The 10,000-nt window shown below is 59.7% G+C and overlaps 1 non-coding gene across 1 annotated transcript; it reads left to right on the plus strand.

The window, feature by feature from the left end:
- Positions 1 to 5,808: 5,808 nt before the first annotated feature.
- LOC131868320 (5S ribosomal RNA) lies at positions 5,809 to 5,927 on the plus strand. The gene has a single exon (XR_009366786.1). It is a non-coding gene; the product is annotated as a 5S ribosomal RNA (ribosomal RNA).
- The last annotated feature ends 4,073 nt before the right edge of the window (positions 5,928 to 10,000 follow it).

Raw genomic sequence — 10,000 nt, forward strand, 5'->3', positions numbered from 1 at the left:
GCGTATGTCAGGTCATCGGACCCAAATTCCGCCTTCCTGCGCATGGCGGGCCATCAATATCAACTCGGTCATCGGACCCAAACTCCGCCTTTTTGCGTATGGCACGCCTTCAAATCGGTCATCGGACCCAAATTCCGCCTTCCTGTGCATGGCGGGCCATCAACATCAACTCGGTCATCGGACCCAAATTCCGCCTTTCTGCGCATGGCACGCCATCAACTCGGTCATCGGACCCAAATTCCGCCTTCCTGCGCATGGCAGGTCATCGGACACAAATTCAGACCTCGCCAATATGCCTACGTATCGAATCGGTCATCGGACCCAACTTCCGACTTCATCCATACTGTAGGGTCTTTGAGGTTGGCGCGGTGCGCTCAACCCAGGGAGTCGACCCATCGAAGCATACACCTCCCCTATATAAGCTATTTGTCCGATTCCCACACCTGTGTAGTTTGCACCTCTGACCAGGACATCGACCCCAACTTCCGAACTCGACTGCAACGACGGCACCAGCGCCTTGGTGCGCACCTTGCGACGCACAGTCCCAACATTCGCCTTCCTGCACATGGCAGGTCATCGGACCCAAATTCCGACCTCGCGAGTATGCCTACATATCGAATCGGTCATCGGACCCAACTTCCGACTTCATCCATACCGTAGGGTCTTTGAGGTTGGCGCGGTGCGCTCAACCCGGGGAGTCGACCCAACGAAGCATACACCTCCCCTATATAAGCTATTTGTCCGATTCCCACACCTGTGTAGTTTGCACCTCCGATCAAGACATCGACCCCAACTTCCGAACTCGCCTCCAACGACCGAACCAGCGCCTTGGTGCGCACCTTGCAACGCACAGTGCCAACATTCGCCTTCCTGCACGTGGCAGGTCATCGGACCCAAATTCCGACCTCGCGAGTATGCCTACATATCGAATCGGTCATCGGACCCAACTTCCGACTTCATCCATACCGTAGGGTCTTTGAGGTTGGCGCGGTGCGCTCAACCCGGGGAGTCGACCCAACGAAGCATACACCTCCCCTATATAAGCTATTTGTCCGATTCCCACACCTGTGTAGCTTGCACCTCCGATCAGGACATCGACCCCAACTTCCGAACTCGACTAAAAAGACCGCACCAGCGCCTTGGTGTGCACCTTGCAACGCACAGTGTCAACATTCGCCTTCCTGCACATGGCAGGTCATCGGACCCAAATTCCGACCTCATGAGCATACCTACTAATCGAATCGGTCATCGGACCCAACTTCCGACTTCATCCATACCGTAGGGTCTTTGAGGTTGGCGCGGTGCGCTCAACCTGGGGAGTCGACCCATCGAAGCATACACCTCCCCTATATAAGCTATTTGTCCGATTCCGACACCTGTGTAGTTTGCACCTCCGCTCAGGACATCGACCCCAACTTCCGAACTCGCCTGCAACGACCGAACCAGCGCCTTGGTGCGCACCAAAAGTGCGCACTTTTGGAGGGCACTTTTCTGCGCTCCAAAGGTGCGCACTTTTGGAGGGCACTTTTTGGAGGGCACTTTTCTGCGCTCCAAAGGTGCGCACTTTTGGAGGGCACTTTTTGGAGGGCACTTTTCTGCGCTCCAAAGGTGCGCACTTTTGGAGGGCACTTTTTGGAGGGCACTTTTCTGCGCTCCAAAGGTGCGCACTTTTGGAGGGCACTTTTTGGAGGGCACTTTTCTGCGCTCCAAAGGTGCGCACTTTTGGAGGGCACTTTTTGGAGGGCACTTTTCTGCGCTCCAAAGGTGCGCACTTTTGGAGGGCACTTTTTGGAGGGCACTTTTCTGCGCTCCAAAGGTGCGCACTTTTGGAGGGCACTTTTTGGAGGGCACTTTTCTGCGCTCCAAAGGTGCGCACTTTTGGAGGGCACTTTTTGGAGGGCACTTTTCTGCGCTCCAAAGGTGCGCACTTTTGGAGGGCACTTTTTGGAGGGCACTTTTCTGCGCTCCAAAGGTGCGCACTTTTGGAGGGCACTTTTTGGAGGGCACTTTTCTGCGCTCCAAAGGTGCGCACTTTTGGAGGGCACTTTTGTGCACTCCAAAGGTGCGCACTTTTGGAGGGCACTTTTCCTGTGCTCCAAAGGTGCACACCTAGGTGAGCACCTTCGACCACACCTTGTAGCACACCAAACTCTGACTTTCGACTTCATCCGCAATGCAGGGTCTTTGAGGTTGGCGCAATGCGCACAACCAGGGGAGTCGACCCATCAAACCCAACACCTCCCCTATATAAGCTATTTGTCTGATTCTCATACATGCGTAGCCTGCAGGAGCAATTAGGACATCGACCCCAACTTTCGGCTTCTAAACGAAAACAAGGTCTTTGAGGTTGGTGTAATGCGAACAACTAGGGGAGTCAACCCATCAAACCCAACACCTCCCCTATATAAGCTATTTGTCTGATTCTCATACATGTGTAGTCTACAGGAGCAATTAGGACATCGACCCCAACTTTTGACTTCTTAACGAAAACAAGGTCTTTGAGGTTGACGTAATGCGCACAACCAGGGGAGTCGACCCATCAAACCCAACACCTCCCCTATATAAGCTATTTGTCCGATTCTCATACATGTGTAGCCTGCAGGAGCCATTAGGACATTGACCCCAACTTTTGACTTCTTAACGAAAACAAGGTCTTTGAGGTTGGCGTAATGCGCACAACCAAGGGAGTTGACCCATCAAACCCAACACCTCCCCTATATAAGCTATTTGTCTGATTCTCATACATGTGTAGCCTGCAACAACGATTAGGACATCCACCCCAACTTCTGAATTCGTCTGCGTTGACCGCACCAAAGGTGCACGCCTTGGTGCTCACCAAAATCCGACTTCCGACTTCTTCTGCTATGCGGGGTCTTTGAGGTTGGCGCAGTGCGCACAACCAGGGGAGTCAACCCACCGAATGCAACACCTCCCCTATATAAGCTATTTGTCTGATTCTCATACATGCGTAGACTGCAGCAATGATTAGGACATCCACCCCAACTTTTGACTTCTTAAACAAGACAGGGTCTTTGAAGTTGGTGCAGTGCACACAACCAGGGGAGTCGACCCATCAAACGCAACACCTCCCCTATATAAAGCTATTTGTCCGATTCTCATACGTGTAGTCTGCAGCAGCGATTAGGACATCGACCCCAACTTCCGAATTCGTTTGCATTGACCGCACCAAAGGTGCACGCCTTGGTGTGCACCCTGGAGTGCACTTTGGTGCTCACCTCGGTGCACACTTTGGTGTGCACCTCGGTGTGCACCAAAGGTGCGCACCTTGGAGCGCACCAAAGGTGTACACTTTGGAGCGCACCACATAGGGTCTTTGAGAGGTTGGCGCAGTGCGCACACCAAGGTGGGTGTTGAGGTGCGTGCCGAGGTGGGTGGGTGCTAGGGTGCGCTCCATGGTGGGTGCCAGGGTGGGTGCGTGCTAGGGTGGATTCCAAAGAGGGTCATAGGGTGGGTGCCAAGGTGGGTTGGTGATATAGTGGGTTCAAAGGTGGGTACTAGGGTGGGTTCCAAGGTGGGTCACAAGTTGGGTGCCAGGATGCGTGGGTGTTAGGTTGGGTGCCAAGGTGGGCTCCTGCGTGGGTGGGTGCTAGGGTGGGTTTCAAGGTGGACGCGAGGGCGGGTGCCAAGGTGGGTAACAAGTTGGGTGTTAGGATGGGTGAGTGCTAGAGTGGGTGCCAAGGTGGGTGGGTGCTAAGGTGGATGCCAAGGTGGTTCACAGGGTGGGTGGGTTCTAGGGTGAGTTCCAAGGTGGGTCACAGGTTCAGTGCTAGGGTGGGTGTCAAGGCGGGTGTCGAGGTGCCTGGGTGCTAGGGTGTGGATGCCAATGTGGGTCATAGGGTGGGTACTAGGGTGGGCTGCAATGTGGGTGCCAAGGTGGGTAACATGCTCGGTGGGTTCTAAATTGGGTGCCAGGGTGGGTGTGCACCCACCTTGCCCGAGGTGGGTGCCAAGGTGCCAGTGTGGGTGGGTGCTAAGGTGGATGCCAAGGTGGGTGAGAAGGTGGGTGATAGGTTGAGTGGTAGGATGGGTGGGTGCCAAGATGGGTCACAGGGTGGGTGCAAGGGTGGGTAGGTGCTAGGGTTGGTGTCAGGGTGGGTGGGTGCTAGGTTGGGTTCCAAGGTGGGTGCGAGGGTGAGTGTCAAGGTGGGTCACAGGTTAGGTGCTAGGATGGGTGAGTGCTAGGGTGCAAAGGTGCCAGGGTGGGTGCTAGGATGGGTCGATGCTAGGGTGAGTGGCAAGGTGGGTCCACAAGTGTCAAGGTGGGTGCCGAGGTGGGTGCCAAGTCGGCGACTGCTATGGTGGATGCCAAGGTGGGTCACGGGGTGGGTGCCAAGTTGCTAGGTTGGGTTCCAAGGTGGGTGCCAACGTGGGTGCTAGGGTGCGTGGGTTAAAGGGTGTGTCACAACGTGGGTGCCAGGATGGGTGCGCACCCACACTGGCCAAGACGGGTGCGGGTGCAAGGTTGGGTTCCAAGCCCGGTCACAGGCTGGGTGCTAGGATGGGTGGGTGCCAAGGTGGGCACCAGGGTGGGTGCACCCACCCTGGCCAAGGTGGGTCACGGGGTGGGTCCTAGGGTGGGTAACGGGGTGGGTACTAAGGTGCGTGCCAAGGTGGGTCATAGGGTGGGTGCCAAGGTGGGCACCAGGGTGGGTGTGCACCAACCCTAGCCAGGGTAGGTCACGGGGTGGTTGTCGGGGTGGGCGTCAAGGAGCCAAGGTGGGTGGCAAGTAGCCAAGTTGCGTGCCAAGGTGGGTGTCGGGGTGGGTGCCAAGGATCCAAGGTGGGTGCCAAGGAACCAAGGTGGGTGTCTGGGTGGGTGCCGAGGTGGGAGCCAGGGTGGGTCCCAAGGTGAGTGCAAAGGTGGGTGCCAGGGTCAAGGTGAGTGCCAATGTGGGTTCCAAGGTGCCAGGGTCAGGGTGAGTGCCAATGTGGGTTCAAAGGTGCTAAGTTGGGTGCGAGGTTGGGTGCGAGGGTGGGTGGGTGCCAAGGTGTGCTAGGTGGAAGCCCGGGTGGGTCGGCATCCCATGGGTGTCGAGTTGGGTGCCTGATGGGTGCTTCTTGTCAAGTTTTAGTCGTCGGGACTCATTTCGAGCCTTAGAGGTCGTTTCTTGTCCGGTTGCCCTGTCTTCGACCTGGGAACCCAATTTTGGTCCTCGGGTCCCATTTTTTTTTGTCTCGCATCCCACTTTTGGCCTGTGGCCTTTTCGGGGTCGATTCTCGTTTTGGGCATCAGAGCATGTTTCTTCTCCTAAAACCCAATATTTGTTTATTAAGTCTCGGAACACATTTTTGTTCTCGTGGACCCATCATGGGTCTTGGAACGCATTTGTGGTCCTTGGGTCCCATTTTGCATCCCGAAACTTGTGTTTTGGTGCTTGATCCCTATTTTGGGTGCCCACCTTGCACCAAGTGCGCACCCGGGGCAAACCGAGCGCCTTGGTGCACCGGGGCAAGATCGAGCGTGCACCCGAGGCGCCCCGAACATGCACCAAGGTGCACTCGGCCCACATGTGAGCGCAGGTCGTTGCGCCCGAGGTGGTGTGTGGGCACCGCGTTGCAGACGGGACACTGCACGCACACGACGCCCCCTCCAGGTGCACGCACGTAGGCCGGGCCGGGTGCACACCCGACGCCCTAGCAAGGTGCGCGCACCCGGGCAGGGCTCACACTTGGCGAACGGGGCGCACTTCGCGAGGGAGGGTGTGCACCTCGACGGGGGTGGGTGGCCGGGGTGGATTCGCACGTGGGTCGCGGTTTGCTAAGTACACACTGCGACAAGCTCATAACGGGTGCGATCATACCAGCGTTAGTGCACCGGATCCCATCAGAACTCCGCAGTTAAGCGCGCTTGGGCCGGAGTAGTACTGGGATGGGTGACCTCCCGGGAAGTCCCGGTGTTGCACCCTTTTTTAGTTTTTCGCCGGGCGTCGCAATGCTATTTGAATAAACCTTTTGCCCGTTTGCGTTCTCGTCGGGGCCGGGCCGGGCCGGGGTGCGCTGCCCGCACTACCGCGCGCGCGGGGGCGACACCGAGCGCGCACCCGAGGCGCCCCGAGCACACAGGCCACGGTGCAACCCGGGCGTTGTGCGCGCACCCCGGTGCGCCCGAGGTGCTGCGCGCGCACCCAGGTGAAATCGGTGTGCACCTCGGCCAGTGCGCGCTCGGTCGAGTCGCGCACGTTGGCCAAGGTGCACGGTGATGTTTCTTACTCTAAGGTTCCGCACCAGACGCCCGGGACAGGTGAGCGAAGCTGGGCGGGGCCGGGTGCGCGGCCGGGGCAGGTGCACGCAGCTGGAGAGAGCTTTGGAGCACACTTCGGAGCGCACCAATGATGCGCTCCATTCAAAAGTTTCCTGAAAAGGCAAAAAAAGTTGAGATTATAGAATTTCCCACTTGAGAGATTGTAAAAAAAAAAAATTTAAAATGAAGGAAACGCGGGTGCCAAGGTGTGCGCAGCCCAGCCAAGGTGTGCGCACCAAGGCGCCCACCCTGGCGAAGGTGCACGCAAGGTGCGCACCCGAGGCAAACCGGACAATTAACCCAACTTTCGACTTCGCGCGCACCTTGGAGCGCACTTCGGAGCGCTCCTTGGTGCGCACCAATCTTGGGCACCTCGGAGTGCACCATGGCGCCCACCAAGGTGCGCACCCGGGGCAAACCGAGCTCCGACTTCGTGCGCACCTTGGAGCGCACGAAAGGTGCGCACCATGGCGCCCACCAAGGTGCGCAGCCCAGCCAAGGCGTGCGCATCAAGGTGCGCACCCTGGCGAAGGTGCGCACCCGGGGCAAACCGAGCTCCGACTTCGTGCGCACCTTGGAGCGCACAAAAGGTGCGCAACCCAGCCAAGGTGTGCGCACCCCGGTCAAACCGAGCTCCGAATCGTGCGCACCAGAGGTGCACGCCATCGTGCGCACCTTGGAGCACACTTCGGAGCCCTCCTTGGTGCGCGCCGATGTTGCGCACCTCGGAGCGCACCCGGGGAAAACAATGCAATTAACCCGACTTTCGACTTCGTGGGCACCTCGGAGCGCTCTCGGGTTCGCACCTCGGAGCACACCGAGGTGCGCACCTTTGATGCGCTGCCTTCACCAATTTCCAGAAAAGGCAAGAAAACATTGAGAAGGTGTGCGCACCGAGGTGCCCACCCTGGCGAAGGTGCACGCGAGGTGCGCACCCGGGGCAAACCGGGCTCCGACTTCGTGCACGCCGCACCTTGGAGCACACTTCGGAGCGCTCCTTGGTGCGCACCAGGGCGCGCAACCCAGCCGAGGTGCCCACCCCGGCGAAGGTGCACGCGAGGTGCGCACCCGGGGCAAACCGGGCTCCGACTTCGTGCACGCCATGGTGCCCACCGCGGCGAAGGTGCACGCGAGGTGCGCACCCGGGGCAAACCGGGCTCCGACTTCGTGCACGCCGCACCTTGGAGCACACTTCGGAGCGCTCCTTGGTGCGCACCATGGTGCCCACCAGGGCGCGCAACCCCGCCGAAGGTGCACGCGAGGTGCGCACCCGGGGCAAACCGGGCTCCGACTTCGTGCACGCCGCACCTTGGAGCACACTTCGGAGCGCTCCTTGGTGCGCACCATGGTGCCCACCAGGGCGCGCAACCCCGCCGAAGGTGCACGCGAGGTGCGCACCCGGGGCAAACCGGGCTCCGACTTCGTGCACGCCATGGTGCGCACCGCGGCGAAGGTGCGCACCCGGGGCAAACCGGGCTCCGACTTCGTGCACGCCGCACCTTGGAGCACACTTCGGAGCGCTCCTTGGTGCGCACCAGGGCGCGCAACCCAGCCGAGGTGCCCACCCCGGCGAAGGTGCACGCGAGGTGCGTACCCGGGGCAAACCGGGCTCCGACTTCGTGCACGCCGCACCTTGGAGCACACTTCGGAGCGCTCCTTGGTGCGCACCATGGTGCCCACCAGGCCGCGCAACCCAGCCAAGGTGTGCGCACCAAGGTGCACGCGAGGTGCGCACCCGGGGCAAACCGGGGTCCGACTTCGTGCACGCCGCACCTTGGAGCACACATCGGGGCGCTCCCGGGTTCGCACCGGCGTTGCGCACCGTGGTGGGCACCTCGGAGCACACCAAGGTGGGCAGCGAGGTGCGCACCTTTGATGCGATGCCTTCACTAATTTCCATAAAAGGCAAAAAAAAAACGAGATTTTAAAATTTCCGTTTTGAAAGATAGTGAGAAAAAGGGAATGCTGGTGCCATCTTGAGCCCGCCCTGGTGCGCAGCCCAGCCAAGGTGTGCGCACCAAGGTGCCCACCCTGGCGAAGGTGCGCGCCCGGGCAATTAACCCAACTTCCAACTTCGCGCGCGCCAGGGTGGGAGCGCACCCAACAACCGGGCCTGGGAAGAGCCAATGCGAGAAACCCCACCAAACGCTCTGACAAAAAAAGAGGGGGCGCTCCAGTAACCCCGCTTCGGAGCGCACCCTGGGCAAACCCAGCCAAGGTGCCCACCCCGGCCAAGGTGCAGGCGAGGTGCGCACCCGGGGCAAACCGGGCTCCGACAACGTGCACGCCGCACCTTGGAGCACACTTCGTAGCGCTCCCGGGTGCGCACCTCAGAGCACACCAAGGTGGGCAGCGAGGTGCGCACCTTTGATGCGCTGCCTTCACTAATTTCCAGAAAAGGCAAAAAAAAAAGGAGATTTTAAAATTTCCGTTTTGAAAGATAGTGAAAAAAACGGAACGCGCGTGCCATCTTGAGCCCGCCCTGGTGCGCAGCCCAGGTAAGGTGCCCACCCTGGCAAAGGTGCGCACCCGGGCAATTAACCCTACTTCCGACTTCGTGCGCGCCAGGGTGGCAACCGGGCCTCGGAAGAGCCAATGCGAGAAACCCCACCAAACGCTCCGACAAAAAAAGAGGCGGCGCTCCAATAACCCCGCTTCGGAGCGCAGCCGGGGCAAACCCAGCCAAGGTGCCCACCCCGACGAAGGTGCACGCGAGGTGCGCACCCGGGGCAAACCGGGCTCCGACAACGTGCACGCAGCACCTTGGAGCACACTTCGAAGCACTCCCGGGTGCCCACCGGCGTTGCGCACCGTGGTGGGCAGCGAGGTGCGCACCTTTGATGCGCTGCCTTCACTAATTTCCAGAAAAAGGCAAAAAAAAATGAGATTTTAAAATTTCCGTTTTGAAAGATAGTGAAAAAAAAGGAACGCGGGTGCCATCTTGAGCCCGCCCTGGTGCGCAGCCCAGGCAAGGCATGCGCACCAAGGTGCCCACCCGAGGTGCACACCCGGGGCAAACCGGGCTCCGACTTCGTGCAGGCCGCACCTTGGAGCACACTTCGGAGCGCTCCTTGGTGCGCACCATGGTGCCCACCAGGGCGCGCAACCCAGCCAAGGTCTGCACACCAAGGTGCCCACCCCGGCGAAGGTGCACGCGAGGTGCGCACCCGGGGCAAACCGGGCTCCGACTTCGTGCACGCCATGGTGCCCACCGCGGCGAAGGTGCACGCGAGGTGCGCACCCGGGGCAAACCGGGCTCCGACTTCGTGCACGCCGCACCTTGGAGCACACTTCGGAGCGCTCCTTGGTGCGCACCATGGTGCCCACCAGGGCGCGCAACCCAGCCAAGGTGTGCGCACCAAGGTGCACGCGAGGTGCGCACCCGGGGCAAACCGGGGTCCGACTTCGTGCACGCCGCACCTTGGAGCACACATCGGAGCGCTCCCAGGTTCGCACCAGCGTTGCGCACCTTTGATGCGCTGCCTTCACTAATTTCCAGAAAAGGCAAAAAAAAACGAGATTTTAAAATTTCCGTTCTGAAAGATAGTGAAAAAAACGGAACGCGGGTGCCATCTTGAGCCCTTCCTGGTGCGCAGCCCAGGCAAGTTGTGCGCACCAAGGTGCCCACCCTGGCGGAGGTGCGCGCCCGGGGCAATCCGGGCTCCGACTTCGTGCACTGCATGGTGCCCACCAAGGCGCGCAACCCAGCCAAGGTGCCCACCGCAGCGAAGGTGCACG

Source organism: Cryptomeria japonica, unplaced genomic scaffold (assembly GCF_030272615.1).
Source record: "Cryptomeria japonica unplaced genomic scaffold, Sugi_1.0 HiC_scaffold_203, whole genome shotgun sequence".
NCBI lineage: Eukaryota > Viridiplantae > Streptophyta > Pinopsida > Cupressales > Cupressaceae > Cryptomeria > Cryptomeria japonica.